This window comes from Notamacropus eugenii, chromosome 3 (assembly GCF_028372415.1).
Source record: "Notamacropus eugenii isolate mMacEug1 chromosome 3, mMacEug1.pri_v2, whole genome shotgun sequence".
NCBI classification, from domain to species: Eukaryota; Metazoa; Chordata; class Mammalia; order Diprotodontia; family Macropodidae; genus Notamacropus; species Notamacropus eugenii.
The window spans coordinates 267,506,048-267,521,301 of NC_092874.1; the positions used below are offsets into that span (position 1 = coordinate 267,506,048).

At 35.2% G+C, this 15,254-nt stretch overlaps 1 long non-coding RNA gene across 1 annotated transcript in view; it reads right to left on the reverse strand.

The window, feature by feature from the left end:
- Positions 1 to 506: 506 nt before the first annotated feature.
- LOC140534453 (uncharacterized) overlaps positions 507 to 15,254 on the reverse strand; it is a 28,956-nt gene continuing 14,208 nt past the window's right edge. Inside the window, exons 2-3 of the long non-coding RNA XR_011977319.1 lie at positions 9,082 to 9,113; positions 507 to 596 (exon numbers count right to left, since the gene is read on the reverse strand). This is a non-coding gene — a long non-coding RNA (uncharacterized lncRNA). The remainder of the gene's footprint in view (positions 597 to 9,081; positions 9,114 to 15,254) is intronic.

Consider the following 15,254-nt stretch of genomic DNA (forward strand, 5'->3'; position numbering starts at 1 on the left):
AAATTAGTTATAGAGATGAGGACTATAAGTTATAGGGAAGTTTTGACATGTTGAAGGAAGTATAGGGAGAATACATTAGAAGTATTATTTGAACATAGGTCCTCTGACCACAAACCAGTAGTGATCTTTCCAAATCATTATGTTTGAAAGTTTAGATATTATTGTCAAAAACTTACCAGAATTGCGACTAAGGTAGAGTGACTGTGGGTCTTCCCTAAAGCACTAAACTTTGAAGGTCATATACCTATAGTATTTGTGCTTCTTTTCCCAAAGGGGAAACAAATGAGCTTAGTACTTAGCAAGAATAAGTAGTGAAAACAGGAGGCTATGAGGTGATGGCATTTTACCTTCATCATTTTACACACCAAATGAAAAGAGAGGAAGGTTCTTCTATCAGTGCAGATTCACAATTTAAATCCCTAGTGCCCTGAGAGCTTAAGGGATTTGATCAGTCTTGTACAATCAGTACATGCCAGACAAGGGTCTTAAATTCAGGTCTTCCTTCTCCTAGTTTTGTTTTCCCCATCTGTAGATTAGAAACTATCCGATTTCTCCTGGGGACTCTATTTCGCAGGATGGTTTCCCAATCCTAGGACCTGGAAGGGTCAAAAAACATTTGAGTCTTGGAATTAGTAGTTATCAGTGGCTGGACTTGAACACAGGTCTTCATTTCAAGAAGCTACCTCACATTGTTCTTTATTTATATATAATATTTGACTCAGTAATTCTCCATTATTGGAAATTGTGTCATTTTGCAGTTATAAATAGAAAATCTCCCCTTGTTTGCTTTTGTTTTGTTAAAGGGGAGATAAAAGTAGGTCCTTTTTATGATCTTCTGGTGGCAAAGTTTTACTTATGGAAACAGTAGGCCAAAGGGGTAAATCATTATTTATCATTTAAATAACATATATCATTTATATAAAATATGTATATATGTGTCTATACACTTATGTGTATATATGTATGCACACGTATATATTTTTATTCAGTATGCAACCTTAATAACAATATAATTAAATTCTTATTTCCTCATCAACCTTGAAAGTTCATTTAGTTGCTATTGTACATGTTATTTTTCCATCCTAGTACTCTTAAGGTGGTGTGTTCATCTGTATTTTTCTTTTATTTTCCCCTGCACCTAGTGATCTGATCAGTCTTTATTTTTCTAAAACTGATATTATTATTTTGCATTATTACTATACAAAACCATCCTTTGAATTCTGTTTTTAAATTCTCTCATACTCAAGTATTTATAAAAGTGCACTTTGTCTGTGAGTACTTCAGGCAGTATGTTTATGTCAATACCCATTAATTATCTTGGACAATAGTTTCCTTTCTTCTCTTTATCTTTGCTTTATTTAAGAATCAATACAATATATATCTTAGACAAGGAGCCAGGTTCCCTTCCCTGTTCTGAAGCAATCTATATAGTACGGCAATTGCATATTTTATTTTGTTTATTTTAAGTTAGCCAAATTTCATTTGTGAATCCATCTGGTACCAATGTCTTTTCACTGGGATCCTCTTTAAAGGCCTCCTGTAACAGAGTTATTCAGATTGGCTACTTTGTGTTGTTAATTATGCTATTTTCTACTTATATACATCAATCATTCATATGTTTTAGGTTTTCAAGTTTATTAGACTAGAACTGTGGAATTAACTCTGAATTTTTCTGGATTTATTTTTCCTCTTTCTTGTGTGGTGTATTCTCTCATTTCTAAATTTGGAGACAGCATTGCATTTCTTTCTTTTTTGGATTTGTTGTTAATCAATTTTTAGGCTTTTAATGTTTCCTTTTGATTTATAATTTCAATGTTTTTTCTTTCTTATTACCAATTAAATATACTGCTTTCCTTATAATGGCTATTTTTTCTATTGCTTTCATCTTTTTTCTAAGCTTCTCAGGCACAAGATCAATGTGTTAGTTTTCTCACTCATAGTGAATGTATTTGGTACTTTGAATTTGTTTTTGACTATATTGTTTTGGCTGATGAAACAGATTTTTGAAAAGTTATATCTCTACACCTAGCTCTGTAATTTCTTATTTGTCATTTTAAAAAATTTATAATGGGTGTGATGAAGTGGTAAAATGCTGGATTTGAAGACCATGCACTTGGGTTCAAGGGCTAGCTATGTCTTCTTTAAATTGTGTTAAAGAAGTCACTTAATTGACAGAGTTCTGGAAGCCAAGAAAGCAGAGTGAGCAGTAAATCACTTTAACTCTCCCATATTTACCAACAAACAACAGTAAAATAGTGCCCTGAACAAATCCTGTGACAGCAGGACCAGCAAAAAGATAGAGTAAAACAATCCTTTAGACCAATAAACTTGGAAGATCAGTTTCAAAGTTCTGTCTCACTTAGATACAACAGTCCAGGGCAGGAAGCATCCCAGCAAGCCAGCAGCAAACCTCACCTCAACAAACCAATGGGAGATGATGAACCCCAGTGTGGCAGAACGGGCAAATGCCAACACAAGCCCCACCCCAACCCCCCATGTCTCAGCATAGTCAGAGTCCAGCTCTAAGAACTGGACAAGTAGACTGCCATAAGCTTCAGCATAGCCTTGGACAAACAGGAAGCCTTCAGTGGTCAGACTACTACCTGCTGCAACATAGCCCTGGGAAAATACAGAAAGACCCCAACAGACACCAGCATTAGGACCCTGACTCTGCACCAGGTAAGCTGCCAGGCCCCTATGGCCCATAGAGATACCAGACATCCTCACTCCATTCCCCTCTCCCCCAATGAAACAACAGACAGAAATATCCCCATGGACCTCAGGGCAATATCAGTGCAGTACCCGGTAAACGACCAGCACATTAGTTCACAAAAAGCCTGAGACAGTGCCCCTTCCACCCTGGCACCAAGGCTCAAAGCTGAAGGAAAGGAAAAAGGCCAAAAGAGATGAGCAATAAGTAACAAAAATGATCTGACTATAGAAAGTTATTATGATTACAGGCAAATCAAGACACAAACTCAGAAAAGGGAGATTGTTTCACATGAAGAGGGACAAAAACCCCCCATAACACCCACTCTGTTACAGTGGATAGAAAGATGGAAGGGTGGGTGAAGGGTGCTGAATCTAGAAATCTATCTTACCTGATAGTGAAGTAGGAGGGAAAGAGATTAAGTAAAGGTGGGTATGTATATGCATGGAATGGGAAGAGGGGACCAAGAAAAGAGAGATTAGACAAGGGGAGTCAATAGATAGAAGCAAAATCACTGTCAAGGAGGGAAAGGGTAAAAGGAAAAAGCAGAAAAAAAACAAGGAAAAATAAGATGGAGGGAAATACATGTACTAATCATCACTGTAAATGTGAATGGAACAAACTCTCCCATAAAATAAAAGCAATAGCAGAATGGATAAAAAACCCAAATCCTACAATATATTGTTTACAGGAAACACACTTGAAACAGAAACACACAAAAAGAGTAAAAATAAGGGCTGAAGCAGAATCTATTATGCTTCAGTTGAAGTAAAAAAAAAAATCAAGAATAGAAATCATTATCTCAGAGAGAACTAAACGAAAAATAGACCAAATTAAAAGAGAGAAGCAAGGAAACTACATCTTGCGAAAAAGTACCATAGACAATGAAGCACCAAGTGGTATAGCATTCAAATTCTTAAAGAAGAAGTTAAGTGAGTTACAGCTTCATGACCAAACAAAAGACAGAGACTATTTATGAAATGTAAAAAAGGATAATTTGAATTGTGTTAAATTAAAAAAGTTTTTGAACAAACCATAGCAATGTAACTAAGACTAAAAGGAAAGCAGAAAGCTGAGAAACAGTCTTAACAGCAAGTGTCTCTGACAAAGACCTCATTTCTCAAATATATTGAGTACTGAGTCATATTTAGATGAATACAAGACATTCCCCAATTGATAAATGGTCAAAAGATATGAACAAGCAGTTTTCAGATGAAGAAATCAAAGCTAGCTATAGGCATATGAAGAAGTGCTGAAATAACTTTTGAATTGAGGAATGCAAAGCTAAACAATTCTGAGGTACAAACTTACACCTATCAGATTTGTTAGTATGACAAAAAAGAAAGGAAATGATAAATATTGGAGAGGATGAGGAAAAATTGGGAAACTAATGTTAGGATTGTGAGTTGATCCAACCATTCTGGAGAGCAATTTGGGACTATGCCCAAAGGGCTATAAAATTGTACATACCATTTGATCTAGCAATACCACTACTAGGTCTATATCCCAACAAAAATATCATTAAAAAGGGAAAAGTACCAATATGTGCAAAAGTATTTTTGGCAACCCTTTACATTGTGGCAAAATATTGGAAACTGAAGGGATGCCTATCAACTGGAGAATGATTGAACAAGTTATAGTTTATGAATGTAATGGGATTCTATTGTACAATAAGAAATGATTGTAATAGTAATTTCAAGGTTAATGGTGGTGGTAAGGAAAGTTAAAAATCTTCCCTGCCCATTAATAGGTATCAATATTTTGTTAGTTGCTGTTGAGGCACTGGGTCAGAGGGTCTTGCCCTCCTCCTCTGAAAAGTGTACAAATATTCTGAGGTCAGGTTTTACTTTGGGGCTTAGTTTGGAAGAAGGTCTGTGTGCCAGCTGAGACTATGGGAAGCCGCTAAAGATCTTCCTGGCTGAAAAGTCAGAAACTGCAGCTTCTGTCTGGCAACTATGAATATTTGTAATGGTCAGAGAGTTGGATCTGTCTATTGATCTGTGATGTATGTGTTGCTTATGGTCAGATGGTTGGAAGCTCTGTTGGTTTTTATTTTATTTTCTCTGAGATTCAGGGTGCTGACTTTTTCCCATGAACTAAGTGAATGATACATGCGCTTGATTGAAGTAGATTGTTGACCCCTTAAAAGTCGCTTTCCTCTTAGAAAAGCAGATCTATGAACCTGTACAGAAGGCCCTTCTGCGTATGTTGGGTCCTTGCTGTTACCATGATGAACAGGCTGATGTCAGAAAAACCGGGAAAGACTTGCCCAGATTGATGAAAGGAAAATGAGCAGAAGCAGGGAAACAGTGTATACACCATGAGCAACATTGTGTGATGATCAGCTGTGAATAACTCAGTTCTTCTCAGAAACACAATCATCCCAGACAAGCCCAAAGGATTCATGAAGGAAAATCTGTATCTAGATAAAGAACTGATGGACTCCAAGTGCAGATAGAAAGATACTTTTTACACTTTATTTTTTTTTAAATTTTGATCTGTTTGTTCTTTCACAACAGTGACTTATATGGAAATATGTTTTATATGATAGCACAAGTATAGCCTATAACAAAAAATAATAAAAAATTATCAGAATCAAATTATTTTAAATTAAAATTAATTTTATAAATTAATAATAATTTAGGTATAATATTACTAAATTAATAAAATTAAAATCAAAAATAAAATTTAAAAAATAATTTAAAAATATCATTTTGGGGAGGGAGAAAAATTTGGAACTCTAAGTCTTGTAAAAATGAATGCTAGTCTTAACATGTAATTAGGAAAAAATGAAATACTAAAAAAAAAAGAGAAAGTCATTTAACTTTCCTGGTCTTCAATTTCCTATTTGAAGAAAAAAAGGAGTTTGACTAGAGGCCCTCAAATATAACTTTCAGCTATAAATCTATGGGCATTCTGAAATTGCTATGTTACAATCTCCCACTACTTTAAAATATCCATTTCTTTTTGAAAACTTGAGTTTGGTTTGGTTTTTAATGAATTTTCTTGTGGGATTATTAGGGACACATTCATTTGAGACTGATATATTTTCTTTTTTTTCTTTGAATAACTTAATATATATAATATGACATCTTTCCTTATATTTGTTAACATTTTTGGGGGGTATTAAATTCAATTTTGTTCAATGTCCTTAGTTCTATTTCTTCTTTCTACCATAGAAAGTAGCAATACTATGGTAAATATCTGGCCAGATTTTATTTTTTAATATATTTAGATGAGAAATTCTTGATCATTTTGTGTCACAAATGCAGTGGAATATAGTGGTCTATTGGCTTTATTACCAGTATTAGTAAAAATAATAATAAGTGAAGGACATGGTAAATTTCAGTTAGAGTGAAGAGAAAAGTTTTGTTTCAGTTAGAGTTTAGTGAAAATAAAGATTTGTTTTTCATCCAAGTTCATAGAGCCCTGATGGGAATGCATGGACTTTTGGGTGTCATGAAGCTCAGCTTAAGAACTCCCGATTTACATCTCTCTAGATTAAATTTGCTCCTTGTAAACAAAGTGTGGTTAGATTCTGCTTTTTAATCTAAAATGAATCTCATTTTTGTTTTGTTGTCCACATTTTAGCTATTCATCATGCAAGTAATAAGCATTTATTAAGTGCCTCATGTGCTAACATACTGTGAGACAGTGGGCATTCAAAACTAAGCTATACTTAATATTTTATTATTGCTGTTAAATTTGTTTTTTTATTTATTTATGTGTTTGCATATTTGTTTATTAAAGATTGGGTATTCTTATCTTGCCCAGGCTGAAAGCAGTCATTGACAATCCAATCTGATTGCTGGATTTTTCTTTTCCTTTTCTCTACCTTCCTTCTTTCTCTCCATTCTTTTTCTTCTTCCTTCCTTCCTTCCTCTTTTCCTTTCTCTATGCTTTTGCCTTCTTTCTCAAAAAATATTTGGTGATTTAAGCCAAAACAACATTCTGAGACTTTTCACATCTTATTAGGAAATAAATTATCTATCATTTTTATGTACACATCAGTTTTGTTAGGTTTATTTATTATTTAAAAAAACACTTCTTTGAATTGGATTGTCTCTCTGTAAACTTTTCAGATCCTTCTTTCTGCTTAAATATCCAGCTGCTGTCTTCATAAGCAAGGCTAAGTTTAGCTAGGTTCATAATTCTGCCTTCATAGTCCATGCTTCTTAACTTGTGTTTATACTGCATTTTAGTTTTTGTGGTACTTTTTTGACCCTCTTGAAAAGTTCACTTTGATCCTAACTATAGTTTCTTGTTATTTCTCTGCTTCTGACAAATTCTAGTGTTTCTTTCCTGCCTCGATAGCACTGAACCTTAATTATGATATGTCTAAGCATGTTAAGTTTTGGGACCTTCTAAATTCTTTTTCTGTTTCATCAGATTATTTTTGACCAGTTTTAGAAATTTTTCTTTGACAGTTTCCTGTAATGTAATGTAGTAGATATCCTGAATTATTATAAGCTATTATTTTTAAATTCCCTGAGTTTTCACTAATCATTTCCTCTAGTCTGTCATGTGGCTCTGTATGTTTTCTCACAGTTTGGATAATTCAGGTTTTGTTATTGTTGTTATATATTTGTGGTTGCTCTGAATTGTCCTCAATTCTATTTTCTGCCACTGTGAGTTTATTGTTCATTGCTTCTAGGGATGTTTTTTTCCAAGTTTTCTATTGCATTCTTTATATTGGTTATGAGAAATTGAAGGTCCTTTAGGGCAAGGCTTGTCTGACTTTTTTGTCTGTACTCTCGCTCACTACAGTACCCAGCATGTAGTAAATGCTAAGTCAACACATTTGATGGACAGATCACCTTCTTCATTACTTTATCTGATTCTTCTGCTTCCCTCTAATTTAAAAACCCCATTTCCTCACATTATGCTACAACTATAATTATAATTTCCATGCTATTATTTGGTTTTGTGATTTTCTGAGTACTAAAATTTCTTCCTTAGCCTGATTTAATAGTTCACTCACCCACTTAAAGACATGTCTCCTAGGATATTTTGTATAGATTATTTTTCAGCTTCCCTTAATCCTGGTAGCTTAACTGATTCTTTACTCTATGGTGTTTTAAAAATTCTATTAGCACCAATCAACATTTCATTTATTTTAAATTGTAATTGTTTTATCTTTTCTGATTGTGTTCTAAAATATTACATCGTAATATGGTACATTTCACTATGTTATTTTGCTATTTCTTTCATCTTGGTGTTTTTCCTTTGGGGAATATTTTTAAGAAGAATTGTAAACACCTATCATGTACCAGGTACTGTGCTAAGAGATAGACAAATATTGTTCCATTTGATCTTAGTAACAATATAACAATAACCCTATGTAGGTGCTATTTGCCCCTCCCTCCAATTTTACTGTTGAGGAAACAGACAAATCAAGATTAATTTCCCCAAGATCACACAGCTAAGTAAACGTCTAAGATCTCATTCAAACTCAGTCATCCTGGTTTCTGGCTTGGTGCTCTATCCACTGCACCCCCTAGCATTTGCCGGTCTCTGTTATATGTTAAGAAATTTGGCTTCCTTCTATCCCTCTCATTCAAATTTCTTGGATAAATCTACAACAGAGCTATAACTAACTATAAATAAGCTATAACTAATATCCAAGCTTTCCTAAAGATCTCAATATATAATTCCCAACATCTCCTTTCTATAGTGATTTAGAAGTTACTGTCTCTAAATCTTCCAAAGATCACAACCTCCAGCCTCCTTTTTCTTTTTCTGTGCCTTCTCCAAACAGAGCAACACTATTCCTTCTCCTGGCCCCACGCAAAAAATCAACTCAATTTGATATCTCTCTACAAGGGTCCCAAATGTTCTTCTAACCAGACAAGTGGGGAGTCATTCAAGCCTATTTGGAATGCTTTTCCTACATGGACTGCCATTTGGACTGTCTTCTGTACTACCATTGATGCTACAATCCCTCCCTCAGTCACCCCTGGGGAAAGTATCTAGTTATGGCTCTGGTCTCCACCAATATAATTTTTTGCAAACTCTTCCCAAATACATGTGCTTCTCTGTCTTGATAAATACACATTTTTCCTGCTTAAGAGTTCTATGACCTTCTTATCATAGTCATAAACTACTTTGTAACTTTGTAAAAGTCACACATTTAAATCAAATTTGAGTGCAAGTCAAGACATCACCATAATGCCATTGGTACTCTTTGAAAACCAAGGATCAGTAACATCAACATTATGATTGATTCCATTTCACCATCTGCTATCCACTTCTAAAAAGTTGGGACAAGAGCTGTCATAGTGAACTGAGTGTTGGATTTGGAGTCAGGAAGACCTGAATTTAAATTTGACTTAAAACTTTTACTAGTGTCTGACTTTGGAAAAGGCACTTACCCTGTCAAAGGCTCAATTTCCTCATCTCTAAACTGTGGGAAAAAATAAAAGGTACAGTAAAAGTTTAAGGATCAACCAACATAGTAGGAGTGAAATACTCTAAAAATCAGAGTACGACATAAATGTTAGCCATGAATTAGTATTATTGTCCTACTGATATCTTATTCAGGTCTTCCAAGGTTACAACTGGTTGTATTCCCCACTCATATTCTTACCCTAACTTTAAAAGGAATAGAAAATATTGATTTAGTTTTATGAAAAACTTTTTATGACTTTGTTTTTTTTTTTTACTCTTTTTAATATGAGTATGGGATATGTTATTTTGAAATCTTACAAATGATTGACCTTACTACAGATGAAATAAAACGGAGTAAGATGAGAAATTACTAAGTCAGGGAAGAGTGGAAATAGATACTTCAGACACTGTTTTATAAAGTTGGAGAGAGTATACACTTGATTAAAATCAATGTTATTTTATATCTTATTTAAATAGGTCATGAAAAAGATATATATGAATCAATGAATGAATGATAAAAGCATTTATTTACCACTTATTATGTGCCAGGCACTATGTGGAAGTGTGTGTGGAATGTACAAATATAAGAAAGCAAGAGAGTTCCTGTCTTCAAGAAATTTACATAATAATGGACAAATATAACACATAGAAGTAATGTGGAGACCTAATTAAAGGCAAATTAAGGCTAAAAGCTCACTTATCAGAGACCAACATCCTAGAGGTTGTTGGGACTACATCCCAGGGTGTAGTCCAAGGTGCCAATGAGAAGGGGATAAGACAGATAAGGAAGATAGCTGGAGTAGAAGAATGGTTTGGAAATGTCTTGCAGGTCCTATATATTATAGAACAAAGAAGGAACTTAATAAACTTCTATTCACTGGGAGAAAAAAAGTTAAGAGAAATGATTCTTAATAATGAATGATATGAGGAGATTCAGATTCCCCCGTCCCCTTTTTCCTTTATTCTCATTTCAAGACCTCAGTCTCTGAAGGTTCAGCTAACTTCCTAATTCCAGACTCCACACAGATGGGGCAGTCATTGCTCAGGCCTGGGGAGGCTATAAATTCTTTGAATAGTTTGGTCAAGACTGGTGGGCAGGGGGCAGGAGTTATGGGTTAGAGGGGAGGTGTTAAAAGTGGATGCCATAAACAAAGTTCAGGTCTAGCACAGCATTGTCATTGTCATCCTCTCCTTGATTGTTGGCCAACAAGAATTTATTTCTTCCAAAAGAGCATATAAACTGAGAGCCTGCCTCCATGATGGTTTTTGATCTAAGAGAGAGATGGCCAATTGGCCATCCTTTTTATTTAAATACCCAGAAATTGTATCTCAAACTTTTTAAATACCACAAAGTCAGAAAAAAGTTGATAGCAATGGAATTGCACCCCCATCCAAACATGGTGAAAATTATCTCACTTCTTACCATACAACCCATGTCTTTAGTCCTATTTTTTTCTTGTTCCTTAAGAAAAAATTCTAAATATACATTAGAATCACAGTTTATCTTCCCATTAAGAGTTTAACCAAAAGTTCAGTCAATCAACTAAAAATCTTTTAATGGTTGATGTATTAGAAAGCAAAAATAAAAACAATAAATGTAATCAGATGGGAAATAACATTCTTCATCATTTATACATCACTATCCCCATATATTATAGTCTTTATGGAAGTAACACTAGAATTAAGGATAGAAAGTTATTTTCATTATAAAACAATTAGTGTTAATTCACTAAGGAAAAAATTACTCCTCTCAGTATTCTTTTTTCAACAAAAAGGCATTTTTTCACCCCAATAGGTGGTGAGTGGAACTATGAAGTCAGTCCCTTCAACACTGAATCAAAGACCCAAAATACATATGCCAATCTATTTTTTTTTATTAAAGGGACTTTCACAGGTCTATTTCAAAGCTGAAGTTCTAAAATTAAAATTAATTATTCAATGAAATTCATCCTGCCATAGCCCTCCTAAGGAAAGAACACAAAGTGAACTAAACCCAAAAGAAGATGGAGAAGTACTTTGATGTGACCCTGTCCCAAAGACCATTGGTATGGAACTCTAGCAAACAGATATACTCCTAGCCTTTTCTCTCCCCACCCTTCTTCCAAGGGAGAATTTTATTTCTTTCAGATTGGGAAGCAGAAGGTTGGGAACTGAGTCAATCACATTAGTCTCCTCAGAGGGAGTATTAGAGTGGTGGTCCTGGTCCCAACCTTCTGCTTCCCATCCTGGGAGGAATTAAAACATCCTTTGGAGAATGGTGACAGGAGAAGAAAATAGGCATATATCTATCTGATTCCTTAAATATTGTTTACCTAGGAAATATGATTAGATTCCATCCAATTTTGGCAGGAAGAGGGACCTCAAGATTTCTAAGTCTTAATTCCTTTCCTATAGAATAACAATTCTACAATGAACACGTAGAGAGAAAAATAAAAAGAAGTCATTTTATCCAAATCATATGAAAACAACTATCAGAAAAGTTATACATGGGAGACTATATACCCGATAATACAGAGCGAAGGAACTCTCCCATTGGGAGCACAGTAACTCGGCTCAACCAAGAGAGAAGGTCTTGGATTTCAACCAAGAGGAAGCTACCTGAAACTTCAGTGAAGCAAGCTTAAATAGGGACATGATGGAGATTTCACACTCCTCTTGTTTCTTCCAAGAGTCTTTTCTTTCAGCAATCTGAAGTGGGGTTGGTGTCTTCCATTTTTTCTCTTGAAATTGGAAGCCAGGAATTCCTGAATGATGAGTCCTCAAAGGGGAACTGGTGAAGGTTAAGGATATTTTACCTCTTACCAACTCTGTTGCCCATAGCATTCATTCCCAACACTGGACTTTGGGATGGGGCTTTATTGAAAACTGGGAAATAATAGTTAAGCATGGAAGGTTCTATTAGTTTATGATCATAAATCATAGGGATTATATATTTGGAAGTGACTTTAGAAGTCCTCTAGTCTATCTCTTATTTTATAGATGAGGACAGTGAGGCTCACAAAGGTTGAGTGATTTGTCAAGAAAATATACTTAGTATGAAGAGAATTATACTGTGGAATATCGGTATTGTTCATAAAATGTTAGACTAGTATTCAAACTCTCAACTCCAAATTCAACAATCTTTTCCACTGTATAACGAATGGTGCTTATGAATGGTACTTAAATATATTAAATCAAATTGAATAGACTTAGGAATACAAAGATTTAGTTCTTTGTTTTTTCTCTTTTTGAACTACTGGAACATACAATCAATAAGATGGAGGACTAGACATTTTCTATGATTTCCCTGAGCTTTTAAACTTTTCCCAAACAGAAATCATGTGCCAAAAATGAAAGCAACTTTAACTGTCTCCATGATTTAGGACACCCAGAATCCAAAAGAAAGTAATACCATAAGAAAATAAAAACACAAATTTACTTCTACACTGATATCACTCAGCAACTCGCCAACCCACCCACCCCCACTCCACCTCCCATGCTATTAGAATCAAATCTTCATTTAGTTGATTCAAGACCTAAGCAAAGGATCTAAACATGAGCTTGCAGCAAAAAGTCCACTCCCCCTCTCCCCCATGCCCACCTTGGTCCCCGCTCCTTCTCTCTAATGCCATGGAAATTCAAGTTCCAGGAGTGCAAAATCAGCTCAGTATTGTTCCAAAGTCTGAGTCTTACTGGAATCTCAAAAGACAGTGAGAAACAGCACTAAAGCAATATTTCAAGGGCAGAAATTTGCTTTAATGTTTGGGAGGGAGGCAAGGGTTACTGTGTGAGTGTGCATTTGGAGGGGATGATATAAATATTCCACTAGCCCAGCATCTCACTGGGATGAATTTCGTCACTCCAAAAGTCACTTGGGGCAGAGACCTAGGCTGATCCTTGAATTACCCAGATTTGGAGGAAGTTGAGACATTTTGAAATCTAGCCCCAAGGAAACCACCATCATCAGATGGGACAGAGTCAGACAGTAAACAATAGGGGAAAATGAAATTTTCAAAGATTTCAGGAAGAAGAAAATTCAATAATCTTAAACTTCAGTAGATTCACCACCTGGGAGAAAAAAACATTATCATCAAAATGAATTTTGACTTCCAGATCTAGTAAATGAGTTCAAAAATCTATGAATACATGCCAAACAAAGGAAACTGATCTAATGAGAATGAGGGCCCTATACAACTTGTGGAGAACATGGAACCAGAAAATACTGTTTGTGAGTTATGTAAAAGAAAGAAATGTGAATTTTGTAAATAGAAATTTTTACTTGCACAGCAAAAATAATGACAAAATAGAAAAAACAGAAACTAGAATCTACAGTGGCAAATATCATCAAAGAAACAATAGAGAGAAGTCTGTTTAAAGGGCAATGGTATCGTATAGTGGCAATCACTGGAGTTTTGAAAGCTAGGTTCATTTCCTACCTAGGTAGTACAATAGATACAACATTGGACTTAGAATCAGGAAAACCTGATTTCACATTGAGTGAAGCAGTATATGACAGCGTAAGGTAATGATGAACACAGGAGTTAAAGAGCTGAGTTCAAATCCTGACTCTGCCAATTACTAAATCTGTGTCTTTGGACAAGTCTGACCACCTCTCTGGGACTCAGTTTCTCCTCTTTGAAATGATTGAAAATCTGGGGGATTGGACCAGATTGCTTTCAGCACCATTTCCTGCTTGAAATTTATGGTTCTCTTATTTCAAGAACAATGTCCATGCATTAAAATGGCATTAGCCAGATCTTGAAGCTCAGAGACATTAAGGTAATGTCTGCAGTGGAAACCCGGTAGGGTCAGATGTGAATTTATATCTTCCTGATTCTATCCACCATTACACTATACTTTCTCTTTCTCTTTAGGAAATCAAATAGTATTGTTGAATTTCTGTGATGGAAATATGAAAAGATGAGGCACGTGATATATAGTCCCATGATCACAGAGTTAGACCTTGGAGGGTTCTAGAATTTATCAGATGAACTCTTGCATTTTTCAGATGAGGAAATTGACTCTCATGTTAAATGATTTGTCCCAGGTTACACAGGGGGTAAGTGAAGAGACCAGAATTTACCTTCTCCAAGTTCATTCTACCTGTAGCGCTGTACAGATTCAGGCATCCTTTGGTTATCAGTCTAAGACACTAAGATCTAGAGATACAGGTCATGTAGAAGACTATACTGAATAAATACTGAATACATTTTCATGCTAATATAAACGATATTGACTTTATTTTTAATAAATGGAGTAAATGAACATTCTGTATTAGGGAGTAAAGCTGCAGGAATAGTGATAACTTCATATTTCTCTGCTTGCACACACATACAGATTGTAGACTCTCTTGTCAGTCTAAAAATGGCACAAATAAATTGATAAGCTTTTACTGAGTGCCTCACAACGTTGGGAAATTAGAAAGCTGACAGCATGAATTTCTGAAAAGCAAATCAACATGAAGTGAGGCAGAAGAAAGAATATACTGGCTGTGGAGAAAGGAAGACAGGGTTTTCCATCCTGTCTTTGATAATTTGATGCCTTAGAAAGTTAAATAAATTGGCTTGCACACAGGGCAAGTGTTTGCTTCAGCTGAGAGTTAATAAGTTGAAAGCCTTGGAATGGTCCTGAATTAAAGTCTTTAAGGTAGGGGTGGGGAACCCAGGGCCTCCAGGTGACATGTGACCTTGTAGGTCCTTGGGTGCAGGCTTTTGAATGAGTCTAATTTTTACAGAATAAATTCTTTTATTAAGGGTATTTTTTCTGCGAAGATTGGATTCAGTCAAAGAACCACACTTGAGGATCTAGAGGGCCACATGTGACCTCAAGTCTTCAGGTTTCCCAACCCTGCTCTAAGGTCTTTGAGGGTAAGACCTATTGTCTGTGCATCCCCAATGAACAAGATAGTATTTGACACATAATAAGCCTGTGATCAATGCTTATAGTTTTTACAACTGCAAGTCATCCAGCTCCAGATTCTCATTTTACCAGCATAAAAAGCGAGGCCAGAGGGATTAAGTGACTTATCAATTCATAAATGTGTCTGAGGCAGAATTTAAACTCATGTCTTCCTGACTTAGAATTCAGTGCTCTAAATACATTATTTAATTGGTGAAAGTAATAATCTAACCAATCATTTCCATTTGCATATGAGGACCCTGAATTGTAGAGAACTTTG